Source organism: Myodes glareolus, chromosome X (genome assembly GCF_982192425.1).
Source record: "Myodes glareolus chromosome X, mMyoGla1.1, whole genome shotgun sequence".
NCBI lineage: Eukaryota > Metazoa > Chordata > Mammalia > Rodentia > Cricetidae > Myodes > Myodes glareolus.
In genome coordinates, this window is record NC_142053.1 from 15780122 (window position 1) to 15795870 (window position 15749).

The 15749-nt window shown below is 41.5% G+C and overlaps 1 long non-coding RNA gene across 1 annotated transcript; it reads right to left on the bottom strand.

Moving 5' to 3' along the window:
* Window positions 1-4604: 4604 nt before the first annotated feature.
* LOC148117216 (uncharacterized) lies at window positions 4605-8479 on the bottom strand. The gene is made up of 2 exons (XR_015736925.1): window positions 8087-8479; window positions 4605-5691 (listed from the first exon to the last, which is right to left on the bottom strand). It is a non-coding gene; the product is annotated as an uncharacterized LOC148117216 (long non-coding RNA).
* Between the last annotated feature and the right edge of the window lie 7270 nt (window positions 8480-15749).

Genomic DNA, 15749 nt, shown 5'->3' on the forward strand with positions numbered 1-15749 from the left:
TCCTCCCCTCCTCCCATTCCCCTCCCACTCCCCCACTCCCTCTCTTTTCTCCACCTCAGGAAGGTGTGCATCCAAATGGACTAGAGTCCCCAAAAGCCAGTACATGCAGTAGAGACAGGTCCCAGTGCCATTATCGATGGCTTCTCAGTTTGCCACCATTATCAGCCACCTTCAGAGAGTTCAGCTTGATCACAGGCTCATTCAGTCCCGGTCCAGCTTGATTTGGTGAGCTCCCATTAGAACAGGCACACTGTCTCAGTGGGTGGACCCACCCCTCATGGTCCTGACTTCCTTGGTCATCTCTCTCCCTCTGCTCTTCAACGGGGCCTTGGCAGCTCAGTCCGATGTTCTGATGAGGGTCTCTGTCTCTATCTCCATCCTTTGTCGGAATAAGATTCTATGGTGATATTCGAGATAATCATCAACGTGATAGTGGGGCAAGGCCAGTCCAGGTACCCTCTTCTCTGATGCTCGAGGCTGTAGGTGGGGACATCCCGTGGACACCTGGGATTCCCTCTAGAGCCAAGTCTCTTACCAATCCTAAAATGGCTTCCTTAAAGTAGATATCTTCTTCCCTGCTCCTATAGCCACCCTTCCTCCATCTCCACCCTCCCACTCCCCCAAGCTCTTCCCAGTCTTTCCCTTCTCTCTTCTTGCTCCCCCTCCTTCCACCCCTATCTGCATTGTTGGTATAGTGGTGAGCATAGCTGCCTTCCTTATTTGTCTCTTTTGATTGATTTTCACTAGATGTTTATTTTGTTAGATATTAGGATAGCTGCACCAGCTTGTTTCTTAGGTCCATTTGATTGGAAAAAATTTTCACAACCCTTTACTCTGAGGCAATGTCTGTCTTTGAGGTTGAAGTGTGTTTTTTATATGCAGCAGAAAGATGGATTCTGGTTTTGTAGATAATCTGTTAGCCTGTGTCTTTTATAGGTGAGTTGAGTCCATTTATATTAAGGGATATTAATGAACAATGATTGCTAGCTCCTGTTATTTTAGTTTTCATTGTCGGTGATGTTATTGTGTGTGTTTTTCTTTTCCTTGGGATTTGCTGCTATGAGATAATCTATTGTTTGTGGTTTTGTGGGTATAGCTCACTTTCTTGGGTTGGAAATTGCAATCCTAGAGGTCATTCTTCAGTCCGATGGAGTTTTCTTGCTCAGGCCTGGTCCCATGGTGGTCACTTGCTTGGGCATGTGCCCGTGGAGGTTGCTGGCTTGGGCCCAGTCTCACAGAGGCCATTAGCTCAGGTATGTTCTCTTAGAGTTTACTCCCTCACACCTGCTTCTAGGGAGGTTGTTGGCTTGGGCCTACTCTGGCAGAGGTCACTGGCTCAGGTCTGGTCCTGTGGAGTTTACTCACTTGGGCCGGATCCTGATGAGATTGCTGGTTTGGGCCTGCTCGGACAGAAGTCACTGACCTGGGCCTTGTCCATCAGAGGTCACTTGCTCGGATCTGCGCTGGTAGAAGTCTCTGGCTTGGGCCTGTTCTGGTGGAGGTTGCTGACTTGTGCCTGCTCCTGCATAGTTCCCTGACTCGGGCCTGCACCTGCAGAGGTCACTGGCCTGGGCCTGCTCCTGGTTTCAGAATTTACATCATGATTTTCAGTAACAGTTTTGGCAGGGGATAAAGTCTTTTCTTCATGGTAGCATGCTCATTTGAAATCTCTTTTCCTTCATACTTTCTAGTTAGTAATCTAAGTTTAATCACCACCCTTTCTGTAAGAACCTATGTTATGTAATTCCTTCCCTACACATCCTTGAATTCCTCCAAATACTCAGCCTACTTTAGAATTATCTATTAAGACTGAGATGGGGTTGAATAAAGGGGCTCTGATTCTCAGGGATCCCCACTGTCCCCATATTACACCTGGAAGGTAGAGTCAGAAAGCAGAGTTTAATGAACTAGAAATGTTGTCCAGAAGAATGACACCAAGCCTGATGGTGTATGGTATTTCCTATATACAAGGAAGAGGAGTTTGTAAAACATAGCTCCTCCAATCAGGGTAGGTGACACAGATTTTGAACCAGAATTTGAGTGAAGCATCACAATGAATTTGCTTCATTGTCCTAATCAATAGTATAGTCTCAACAGAAAATGGATGCGAATCATAGATTTGGTGATCCTCAGCTTAAACACAGTTCACTAAAATTAAGATAAGTAACTGTGAAAGATAAGTTCAACTACCACATTAACTAAAACAAAGACAGAGGGAGGAACTGCATTTGAAACACTGCCACAGATTGTTTATAGAAAGTCAATGAATGAGTCAAGTATCACTCCATGACTAAAGACATTAGAAATCAAGCCCGGTGTTGGTATAGGCAAAGGTACGTAGATCTTTGTGAGTTTGAGACTAATCTGGTCAATATAGCAAGTTCCAAGAAGGACAACACAGTGAGACCCTATCTCAAAATAAAAGACTTTAGAAAGGAACACAGGTCTATAAAGAAGCTCCAAAAAATGAAGGCAACATTATTTTTAATTATTTTAGTATATTGGATTACATGAGACTATTTTCATGCAAGTACATAATTTGCTTTGAGTATATCTCCCCAAATCTGCTACATTGCATCCCCTCTTTCTTCTCTCACATTACTACTATTGTTACCCTAGTTTCACTTCTCCTTCTAACTACATATGTAATTTTATGTATCTACAAAATACCAACTAATGAGGGAAAGCATATGATCTTTGATTCTCTGAGACTAACATAATTCACTTAATAAAATTGTCTCCATTTGCATCTATTTTCCTGAAAGTGAAATTATTTCATTTTTATGGCTAAAAATATTCTATTATATATATATATATATATATATATATATATATATATATATATTCTCTATATATATTTGGCATCCATTCCTCTGTTGATGGATACTTGTTTCCATAACTAAGCTAAGTGAATAGCATTGCAATGAGTTTTGTTGTGCAAGTATCTCTGTGATATGTTGACTTGAAGTTTTTTAAAGTAAGTACTCAAAAGTGAAGGTTATATCTGGATCATATAGTAGATCTGTCTTTAGTCTTGTGGAGTACCTTCATACTGGTTTCTATAGTGGCTGGATTAGTTTGCATTCCCACCAGTATTGTATAAGTCAAACCAATCATTCTTGATTCTGGTACACAAGTTGAAGAGCAGCTATAAAAATATTGCTGTGTTCAACAGATGGTGTTGGAAAAAAAACTTAATGTCCCTCTGAAAAAAATAAAGTTGAACCTGATATCATATGAAAATATTAACTCAAAATAGAGCTAAATCTATGCTTTAATTACAAATCTTGTAAAAGAAAGCACAATTATTTGGCAATGGTTTCTTGGATGTAACATTAAAAACCAAGACAACAAAGATAAAATGGATACATTGTATTATATCAAGTTGAAAACCTGAACCAGGGTGAAAGGAAGTATTTGGAAACCCAGTACTTTGAGAACTGAAGCAGGGGGATCACAAGTTGGGAAATCTGAGATACATAAGGCATAGAGAGACTTTGCTAAAAACATTTTTAAAAGGAAATAAGCAAAGATATGTATATGGAAGAGTTTAGACAGAGCAAAGCACAGGGGGAAATGATATAATTATAATCTCAAAATAAAAAATAATGAAAATGAAACCCATCTGACAAAAAATAGAACAGAGTGAAAAGGCAGCCTATGGGTAGGAGAAAATATTTGCTAATCATTTTTCTGAGGCAGAGTTAATACCTAGTGTAAAGGACGTAAAACAACAAAGTACTCCATAAAAGGCAGACAGAAGAAATTAAGTAAGCATCTCTTCAAAAGATATACAACTAGCCAAGAAGCACATGACATGAAGCTACTGTCAGTCATTATGACAGTCATGAATACTGTCAATCATTAGGAACATGTAAACAACAAGAACACTGAGATACTACTGTGTACATGCTGGTGTAGTTTCTATACAAAGACAAAAAATCCTGAAAACTTTTAAGTGTTCGCAGGGAGATGGAGAAGTTGGAACTCTTATGCACTGTTGTTGGAATGCAATGTGGTACAGTATGGGAAGCAATATAGTAATTCCTCAAAAAGTCGAAAGAAAACTATCACATAATTTAGGCATTATATCCATAAGAATTCAAAGCAGGGAGATAGGATTATATGCCAATGTTTCTTGAAATCTTCAAGACAGCTACCAACCATGTATTCAAAGGCAGATGAACCGAAAAAGAAATGTGATAGATACATTCAATGAAATAGTAGTCAGACTTTAAAAGCAAGGAAATGGTGACTTATGCTATAATACAAGTGAACCCAGAGGACAGTATGTTAAAAGAAATATACCAATAACAAAAAGACCAACAACATCTGAGTTCATTTGGATAAGGTATCTAAAGCAGAGGCAGGGACAGTAGCCTGGTAGGACTTGGGATGGAAGGATAGGGACAAGAAAATTTGTTTTGTGGATCTAGAACTTTGTTTTCAACAAATGAAAGGTCTGTAAAGATCTGATCCACAACAATATGAAATACATAACATTAATATACACTTCAATGGTTAGAACAGGTCATTTTGTTATGTGTTATTGAACTGTCCCGCGCTACCGTCTCGCCAGCAAGAACCACGCGGTACACATAGGATACTTCTGCAGTAAAGCTTTAATGCCCCTTGGGAGAGCGGGCATCAGCCAACATGGCGGAGACCCAGATAAGATGGAACCCATCCCTTATAAAGGAAACAGACCCTGCTCTGGACGTGTCACTCTTTGATTGGTCAACTGCTCCCAGTCCCAGGTGATACCTTGGGAGTAGTGGAAAATACCAACACATGTGAGCTTTCTAGCTCACCTGGCGGTGCAGCGCCATCTATGGTGGAGAGTGTGGTTGCGGCCCTCTACATCTCCCCCTAATTTTACTTCTTTGCAGAAAGGCAACTCCCTAGGAAGGTAAAGATAGAGGTCGCACTTCCCAAAATGAAAACATTAAAATGGGCTTACACGGAATCTGTCCCTAGGCTCATGACACCTGGAACCTATCCGGCCTGCCCTTTGCCAATTTTCTGGGAAAGGGAATATACGGCAGGAAACCCTTAAGCAAAGCGACTTATCTCTCAGAGAGGGCCATTCTCTGTGCGATGCTCTTCAGCTCAACAACCTTCAGGGCTAGCTAAGCCAAGCACTCCACCCTGTGCAATGGACCACAGTCCTAGGGGTGCAGGAGCTGGTTGGCTTAAACCTTACTGCTTTAACATAGATAGCCACATATCAGTAGAGGCCCCTGTTCCAGGGCAGCCAGCGCTTGTGCAATAACCACTTTGTCCCTACGATTTTGGGATTTGAGTCAGCAGACCATCCAGAGGAGAAACACTAATCCATAGTATAGGACTGTTCCAAAACATTTCCACCCCCACCCATTCTTTGAAGTAGGGGAATGAGAGACACGGCCCAGGACTGGAGTCCTACGGCCAAGCTTATAAATCATCTCTAGGACGGTAGGGAGGGGGCCCAGAGTCTTATTGGTTGTAAAAAATCGGGGAGACACCGCCATCCTATGGTTGACTGGTAACAGCTTCAGGAAGGCTGAGAGTGTCCTCCATCGGTGTTCTGTCATCCATCCTCAAAATGGCAGGAGGAACAGCAGCCAGGTCCTCAGGCGAATCCGTGTGTTGTGGATCACTCTTCACTGTTCGGGTCAATCGCTCTGGCAGCCAGAATGGGCTTTCTTGATCCTGTGGGAAGACACAAACAGCTCCCCTGGATCTCAATAAGATGGGATCCGGGCCTTTCCATTCATTAGAAAGCACATCTTTCCACTTAACCAAATCTTTGGGCCGCTGCGGATCCGAACAATGTCGTGTTGTAGCATTTTGGCCATTATCATCCAGATTTAAAAAATTTATGGTGAACAGAGCCATGGCGATGGCCATTCTTGGCATCGGGGGCAGTTCCTTTATATTATTCCCCCCCTTTTTGTTTAAATAGATATTTATCCAATTTTTAATTTAAATAACCATGGCATTTTGTAACCTATCTTGAAGATACCCATAGTGTTTAGCAGAAATAACTGACAGGATAAGGGAAACTGATAGCAAGCAATAACTGACAAAACAGGGGGAAATCTAGCAGCATAGCAATGGCACAGCAACAACAACATTGCAATGTACAGCAACAACAGCATAGCAATAACTGACAGACCAAGGGCAGGAGCTGGACCATCCCTCAGGAACCCGCCAGCTCCCAGCAATCAGGCCAGACAGCTCCATAGCAGAGGCTTTGTCCTCAGGCCTCTGGACAGATGAATCCACAGCATGAATAGTAGTATTTTTAGAAAAAAAAACATAAACTCTTCTCCCAAAATAACATTTAAGAGTATTAAAAAACTCAGTGTAAAAATTTAGCACAGTCAGTACTGGAAATAGGCTGGTCTTGAACTTAGAGACCTATAGGTCTCTGTTCTAAAGAGCAATCTTGTTTGTCTGTGTCATTATAGTAGGCCTTAGAATTAAACCATTTTAAATCTGGCACAGATGAGATTATTGTTTTAAAAATATGAGAAAACCGTTTTCCTGTTTCCAGCCTGGAGTCCTAAGATGACGTGGCCATTGGGGAACCCATATGGGGATCTCTGTTTTTTACGGTATGGGCCGTGTTGTCCCAGTGGCGCCTAGGAAAAACCCAGGCCCTGTTTGTTGATATTAGATCTAAGATTTATTGGCTCCCGTATTTCTTGCTGGTACGGTGGCCTTGGGTTCCAGAGCCCGGCCGCCATCCAAGGGCTGTGCGCGGCCCTGGGCCTGCTCGCTGCGCAGCTCCCTGTGTCCCACTGTGCGGCTCCGCCTGTCCCAGGCCAGGAAGTGGCGGCTCCACCCCCAGGCGCCCCTGCCTTCCCCGCGGGGCTAGCCTAGTTCTCTGAGGCTGTGTTGGTGGCGGAGTGTGGCGGGAGCCGACACTCAGACCTAGGCGGCACAGGCCGGCAATAACTCAAGGTCCGCGCCAGAGCTGCTGCGGCTCAAGGGGCCGATGGGAGAGGCAGCGAACAGGGCCGCTTCCCTACTAGCCAACTCTCAACACCTGTGCCACAGCAAAAGCGGCTGTAAACTCTCACAGATCCAGCCAACGACCCAATCACCCCAAAATCCAAGGGCCCTTCGCATCCACCTCCCTGCGGAGCCCGAAACACCAGACAAGCCAAGCATATACACAGCAATCTTTTAGGAGGACTTGAGTTCTTAAAATGCTAAGCAGTTCTTAAAAACTTAAGTCACACTATGTAGATGTAATACGGTACTGCCTGTTTATACTGCATTTAAACCTTAATTGCGCCTTTATTATGATAAATACGACCAGCCCTGCCTGAAGTCAGCATCGTTTAGCATAGCCAAATGGAACCAGAGCCATTTTACCCTCAGAGACCAGCACAGTTTTAGGTACATTGTAAGCCTTCTGGCCCGGCTGCCTGTGGCACCGCTGTGACATCCTCCAGGCCAGGCACCAACCAAGCCGCACCAATTGAGCCGGCGCAATGTGCTCCCCACCATAGCCACAGAGCAAAGCTCCGCTCCAGCCGCCCTCCAGCCCCAGCTGCACCCACTCCGAGCCCAAACCGGTGCACGGAGCAAAGCTGAACTCAGAGAAGCAGGCTTGAAAGGACCTCATTTAATCTTTAAGGGAATTTGGGCGTCGTTTAGTCCCTTTGGCTGCTTCCTGCTGTTATTGGGCCGTTGCATTCTTAGGGGTATACACTACAACATTTCAGGAGGTCTCGGTGATTCAAACCACGTGGATCTCAAGCACGTACTTAGGCTCCCATCCTCCGTGGAGGCGAAAACAGAACCTCTTTCCCAAAACATCATATCCTTAGCAGTTTCTAAGTTTAAATATCTTTCTCCTATCCAGTACACAAAAGACAACACATATAACATAACATAAAGCTTTTGACCTTGTAAATCAGCCTTCTCCCCCATTTTTACTTTTTTTAAAATCACTGGGAGGTCCTTTTTAACTTATTTTCTTTTCTGTCTCCCCCATTCTTTACCGGAGGGTCCTTTTTAACTTATCTGGGTGCGCGCACAACCTCCCACTGCTGCTCAGTTTCTGATATGCTCTCTGGACTTTAGAACGTACCTCTCTGAGCACGCATGCCTACAGTTCTGAATCCTCCTTGTGTCCAAGGGGTCTCCGGCGGTGCAAAGTTCTTCTTTTTCTTCTTCTTCCCGGGTATCGGCACCAGATGTCCCGCGCTACCGTCTCGCCAGCAAGAACCACGCGGTACACATAGGATACTTCTGCAGTAAAGCTTTAATGCCCCTTGGGAGAGCGGGCATCAGCCAACATGGCGGAGACCCAGATAAGATGGAACCCATCCCTTATAAAGGAAACAGACCCTGCTCTGGACGTGTCACTCTTTGATTGGTCAACTGCTCCCAGTCCCAGGTGATACCTTGGGAGTAGTGGAAAATACCAACACATGTGAGCTTTCTAGCTCACCTGGCGGTGCAGCGCCATCTATGGTGGAGAGTGTGGTTGCGGCCCTCTACAATTGAACCACAATAAAAACTTAAAACATCTGGGTCTGGAGATGCCCAGCGCTTACGAGCGCTTCCTGCTCTTACAGAGGACCCAGGTTATGTTTCCAGTCCCCGGGAATGGTGACTATCAGCTGCCTGTAACTAGCTACAGCTTCAAAGGCTCCAATGTTCTCTTCTGGCCCCCATGGCAACTGCAGTTATGGGCACATATCCACCCCCTAATACATGCATACACATAATTTAAAAACTTAAAAACATTGAAAAACATTTAAATGCGGCCATGAAATTAGCTTTCTGGTGGCTCCGGATGAAAGTACCAGATCATGTTGTGTCCTGACAAGGAGTTAAGAAAGGACTGTGAGGAGTTTAGAGCTGAGGCGCAGGGGAGGGTATGACAAGAATGCCTCCCTCACAGGGCAGTGGGTGACTGCAACATGGGGCTTGCTTTCTAGGACAAATGACATATTATAACATGTGTTTTCTAGAAGACACATGTGCTCATTTTTTCTTTTATACTAATCTAATTCCCCTTAAGAGAATTGGCCTTCAAACACTCAGCACCATGAGATAGTGGGATTCTTGCTTCTCGGGTCATGAAGAGGACTAAAGGCAAAGCTCATAATTGCTCTCCCTTCGGCTGCCTGTCTTTCTGCCTACCTCCGTCCCACCGCATCACTGCCTACCTCCATCCCACCGCATCACTGCTCCTGCTAGTCTCACGGGACTTCCCACACCACATGCGTAACAGGAAGACTGAGAACCACCGTCTCTACCACTGGGGCCCTGTGCTACCAGTCTTGGCTCTATCTCCAGCCTACTGTTGATAAATTGCTTGTGGTCCATTGAGATTTAGTTGGCTAGAAGCACATGGTTTAAGTAAGTCAGACCCAGGTCCCAGTTCTAGCTGGATCATCTACTGTTTGTATGAACCTGGATAGTTCCTAACCCTCTCGGAGCTTCTGTTACCTAACCTGTCGACATATTCACACCACCCCAAAGCTTTGTGAACGTTGGGTGGAATGTTTTAAAGTCTCTCAGACAGTGTCTCGCTCACAATGAGAGCTTAGGAAAACATGGCTTCTCCTGTTGAAAATTTCTCTAGAAACTTGATCCTTAAGGTATGATACTGTGTCCACACAGCTGCTCCTTGCTTTAATTGCAGGTGCAATGCCTAGTAGGAAAGTTTGTCTCCAGAGTCCTAGCCTGGATAGTTACAGCTGGAAATCTGCCTCTTAAGCAGTTTTTGGATCATTCATTTTATTGCTACCTAAACTGAGAAGTGTGCCAGCTTTGTACAACTACAGAGCAGAGACTGGCAAATGCACAAAACTTCTTGTGGCTATAGATGCTATGAAGACTTAATTTAATTGAAAAATTATTGATGGCCCTTTTTATATCTGTCTACATTCTTTGGCATACCACAGGGTCTGGAAAAGCTGTGTACTCTACAGATGGGCTTTACTTTAAAGAAAACCAAATAAAAGAAAGAGTCCTCTGATTTTATAAAGCATACGCAGAGAATTGTGTACCTCACCTTAGGGAATTATTGTATTGTGAATTGCAGGTAAGTTCAAGATTATCTTTGGGGGCTTTGCAAAACCTCAAACATTCCCACATCCATCCTTTCCTCCTTTACTTACTTCTTAAATACTCAGCTACTGAGACAAAGAGAACATGGATAGTTGATTTTTTTTAAAAAACTCACAAGCAATTTTGAAAAATTCCCGATATATTTACTTTATCAAACTTTGACTTATAGAGTTACTTATCAGTGATATCACTGGGAAAATAATTGTTAGAGCTCTTCCCACTGGGGAAACACAACTCCCTTTACAGCAACTCACTCATATTCAGAAGCCCATATCCTGCCTAATGTAAGGAATGTATGGGACTGGGATTATTATTCCAAACTCTCCAAAGTGTTCTTCTGTCTGGTCAGTGTCGTGCACTTGCTTTTGTGAGAAAACTAGGTCCTAGAGAACAAGGAAGGTATGAACAAAGGAGATTTCTAATAAAAACTCTGTGGATACACATATTGGCTCCCTCTCCCCCCACCAATTTTCTATCCACAAAGCACAAAAGGGCTAGTGGCTTTTGTTACCTCTTTGCCTCTGTAAAAATAAATACAAAGTCCGGATGAAGCCATGTTTACAGAAAAGAGTAATAGTAGGCTAGAGAGAGATCCAAGATTAGTAGCACAGAGCACCAGGCTTGGTGGTGGCTTTTGGTGCTCAGTCTTCGTGTGTGTGTGTGTGTGTGTGTGTGTGTGTGTGTGTTGGGGGTAATGAAAGGCTGCTTGAGTACTTCTCAGGGGATACCTATTGTCTGGACACTAGATAAAATAGCAGCAACTTTGTATTTGCTTCTCAAAAAAGCAACCTAATTATATAGCCTGCTTGAACCTTAAGTTACCTTAGAAAAACAAAAGTTTAGGCTCTACTCAATGTGTGTGATGATAAAATGAACAAGGTAGCATAAAATGAGTTTATTTTCATAAATAAGATTGGGATAATTTAATATTATTGTGCATAGACGTTAATGTAAGGGTACAGCCATACACTGTATCATCAATAGTAAAAATTAAGCTGTGAACCGGGTGGTGGTGGTGCTCACCTTTAATTTTAGCACTTAGGAGGCAGAGACAGGCAAATCTCTGTGAGTTCTGGGCCAACCTGATCTACAGAATGAGTGCCAGGACAGGTTCCAAAGCTAAACAGAAAAACCCTGTCTCAAAAAACCAAAAGAAAAAAGAAAGAAAGAAAAAAATTAAACTGTAAAATGTGGCGGGAGAGATGGCTCAGAGGTTAAGAATCCATGCTGTTCTTCCAGAAGACCTGACTTCCATTCCTACCATCAACATCTGGTTAGGTACTACCTTCTGTCGGTCCATGTTTAGGGACTCTGCTGCCTCTGACCTACATGGGTACTCCCATGCATGTGCATGTACCCACCTCAACATACACAATACACACAATTAATTAAGAAGTCAAATAAATTGTTAAAAAGTTAAAAATATAAAGTATGAAAAATTGGGGCTTGAGGCTGGCGAGATGGGCTGGGGAGTGAAGAATGCTTGCTGCTCTTTCAAAGGACAAGCAATTACATTGGTGGCCTATAAACTCTAGCTCCAGGGTAGCATAAGTTTGTTCATAATCTAACAAATAAAGCTTTCCAGAAGATCAGAGTGCAGAGCTAGCCATGCTAATTAGCTGTAGAGGCCAGACAATGATGGCACATATCTTTAATCCCAGCACTCAGGAGACAGAGACTGATGGATTTCTGTGGGTTCAAGTCTAAAAGAGAAACAGAGCCAGGCAGTGGTGGCTCACACTTTTAATTCTAGTACTTAGGAGTCACATGTTTTTAATCCCAGCACTAGGGAGGTGGAGACAAGAAGACATATGGCTGGGCAGACAGAAGAATATAATGCAGAAGGAGACTGCAGCTCAGAATTCAGTTTGAGGTTTGGTGGAGACATATGCAGTCAGAGGATTCAGTCTGAGAGACAGTCTGAGGATTCATAGAGACAGGATCTCCCATTCAGTCTGAGAATTCGATAGAGATAAAAAAGTCTCTCTAGTGGCTGGATGCTTTACTTCTCTGATCTTTAAGCTTTCACCCACTAATATCTGACTCTGGGTTTTTAATATTAATACCAATTAAAATTCGTGCTGTACTCCAGAGGACCCAACACTCTCTTCTAGTTTCCATAGACACTTGTACACATATGCCAATACACTCAACACACATGTGCACATTCATAAATAAAAATTAATACTAAAAATATTAAAAGTCAGAAGAAAATAGAACATTTGTTCAATCTATGGAGGTAATCTTAAAGGAGAAAGCTTAAAATGGAAAAATAGACAGTGTTGTATAAAAAATTAATACAACTAAAATACATAAAAATTTGGAGAGAAGTTAATTAACAAAATAGATGATGTATTTCGTAGTATGATTCTAGATACATTTTGAGACATATCGAGAGTTTGTAGAAGTTTGTATTAAGTTTCCTGGGTGGTGATTGAAGAATATGAAGAATGATTACATACGCTGAAACAGCATTAGTATATTAACATTGGGAATGGTGCATTCTTGCCAACAAGAAATGAAGTGCAAATTAAAACAATGATGGCATGTCACTTTATACCCCTAAAAATGAACAACAATAAGGGAACAATTTTAAAACAGTGATGAGACTATTGGGAAATTGAAACATTTGTACATTTCTACTGGCATTATAAATGATTTCAGTCAATTTGATGAACAATCTGGCAGTTTTTAGCAAGAGCCGTAAAAATGTTCCTACCTTTTTACTAAATAATCTCACATTTGGACACTTGTTTTAAGGCTATAACTCAGGAGAAGGAAAGTAATATATGTTATTTATTATCATGGAAATCTGGCTATAACCCCAATAGACATTAATAAAGATGCTATAAACTGATGACATTTTAAATTAACAGAATTACATGAAACCAATGAAAATGATTAATATAAAGAATAATGTGATATATGGAAAAGTATATTCAAAATATCAAATTCAAAGGTTGAAATTGAATAGCAAATTATCTGAGTTTATGTTAAGATATAAAGTAAAGCTGCAGATGTAGTTCAGTGATAGAATGCTTGACTAGCATGCACGATTTTAGGTTCTCTAGTCTCGGACACACACACACACACACACACCATACACAGACACAGACACACACCATACACACACACATACACACACACATACACACACACACACACACACACACACACACACACACACACACCAGAGAACAAGGAAGGGAGAGAGAGAAGGAGGGCAGTAGAAGAAGGGGAAGGGGTAGGAAAGAGAGACAATATGAATGTAGAGGAACTGGAGTTCACCAGGATGCTCTTGCTAGGATGAAGTCCCATACTGAAAAAAAAAAAAACACTTTACAGTTGAGTAGAATTAAAATGTGTTAGAAATAATAGAGAAAATAGAAATAAAAAGCTGAAATTAGAGTTAAAGAAATAGACACATAAGGAATCTCTGAAGCAGGTTTCCATGTTGTTTAACATTGCATAAAGGTCACAGAAGAAGAGGACCTGTGAAGTTAGAAAAGCCATGAGAATCATGTCTCTGCCTAAAAGTCTAAGGGAGCTAGAGCAATAGCGCAGCAGTTAAAACAGGTGTTGCTCTTCCAGAAAGCCTAACCTTGTTTAGACATAGAAAATACAAATTGTAAGTAGTATTTTGGGACAAGACCATTATTTGCATAACTTTAGCAACATGAGTAAAAAAGTTAGTTATATACACAATCAAAAATTTGTTAAGCATTTCTGAGTGGATATCAACATGAATATGGCTAGTCAACATCAAATATGTCGCTACTCTTAGCATGAATGCCAACATGAGAGTGAAAAGAATGAAATGCAGTATGGAAAAACGACTAGGTATTTTTAGTATAGTACAACCAAATCAGATGGTAGAGAGGCGTTAGTTTGCATGAAGTGTTTAAATTATTTTCAACAATCATACAGGTCAGAGAAGTACTAATCTGTAAGTATAATTGTGTCTTATTTTCTATTTTTTGGGAATTGTATACATGAGTGCTGTATTAATATAAGTTCCATACTATACTCTCCAACCTCAGACTCCTTTTGTGTCCCTTCTACTCCCTCTTGAATTCATGATTTCTTTTCCTTTAATTGTTATTGTGACTTACATATGTATGTATGTATAAAGAAAACCTTCGGAGTCCATTTCGTGTTTCTCATATCCATGTGTGCTTAGGGCTGACCACTTGGGTTTGGACAACCTATCAGGGGGCTCATCCCCAGAGCAGAGTGATCTTTCTCTTGGCAGTTATCAATTACCTGTAGCTCTTCATTTAGTGGTAGGGCCTGGTAAGATTGTTTTTCTTTTTGAAAACAGGGTTTTGCTATTGTAGACCATGTTGGTACTGAACTTTCAGAGATTTATCTGTCTCTGCCTTTCAAATTCTGGTATTAAAATCATGCACCACCTTGCCTGACTTTGACCTGTCTTATATTAAGAAAAAGCAAGTGAGTAATTTCAGAATTTTCCAGGTAATGTCTATGGGCCTATCACCTACAAAAGGACAAAACAAGATTCTTGAGAAACATTAGTATCTCTGTATCAGTGAAAAATACAAAATTCTCAGTGTTGAAGAAATGATTCACAAATGGGATATAGAAGAGATTAAGCTGCACAGTCCTGAATCTAAAATAAAGATGCCAGTATGGAAACAAGAGTCATTTTATCTTTACATGTATTTCCCTTTGCTGCTCTACTGAGATGGCCCAGAGGCGATGGTGAATATATTAGCAGTGAACAGCCCTAGTGCTCTGATTTTAGCTTTGTAATATTTCATAAAAAGAAACCAAAGCTCTTGCAAAAATGGTTGATTCATGGTTGGAGGCAAGAAATGAACAAGATGTATCTGAAATATCTTAATATCTTAGATGGGAAACTGTCGAACTGACTCAGGAGTCAACTTAAAGAAACACCCATTGGCAAAAGGTATTAATTGAAGTGTGATAGTTAAAAATTTCAATAGATTCAAATGTATTATATATATTTCAATTAGTGAGTTTGTAATCTTTTACAAATAAGAACTGAATTCCCCAATCCTACTCTATCTACAAAACTACAAGCCTAGTTTAATAACCAGTACTAATGAACACGTTTTCTCTGTGAGACGTCTTTTCTGGGTAAGAGTAGCTACCACCCATCATCAAAGAAACCTCTCTCTATAGCTAATGCAGAACAGCACAGAAAGCCACAACTGGACACAATGCAAAGATCAGCAGGTTGTGGGAAACGCAATCTCAATGGATAAACCTACAACATAGCTCATGCATCTGTTCCTTAGGGAACATTGCAGTGCAGAGAATGGAAAGATTGTAAGAGCTAGAATACCAGGGAGTCTGCTGTTAAATAATCTCTCCTAGGAATAGCTTCAAAAACAAGACCAGAACAATACATGTATCAATAAACATGTTAACAGGGAAAGGAAAAAAATTTCAGAGGGTTTTAGCCCTAGACAAGGAACTACAGGCAACTACTGACTGCTGTGAGAAGGAGAGTCAGCCTTTCCCAGGGATAAGACCCCTTTATTGATTGTCCAGTGCACATGGGTCAGTTGTGAAACCATAAACACAGTAATAAAAACAGGCTCAGCAGGCTATGTGTGTATATATGTAACAGTATTCAAAGAAAAAGAGGCTGCAAACTTGAGGGGGAGGCATGGAGGAGTTTG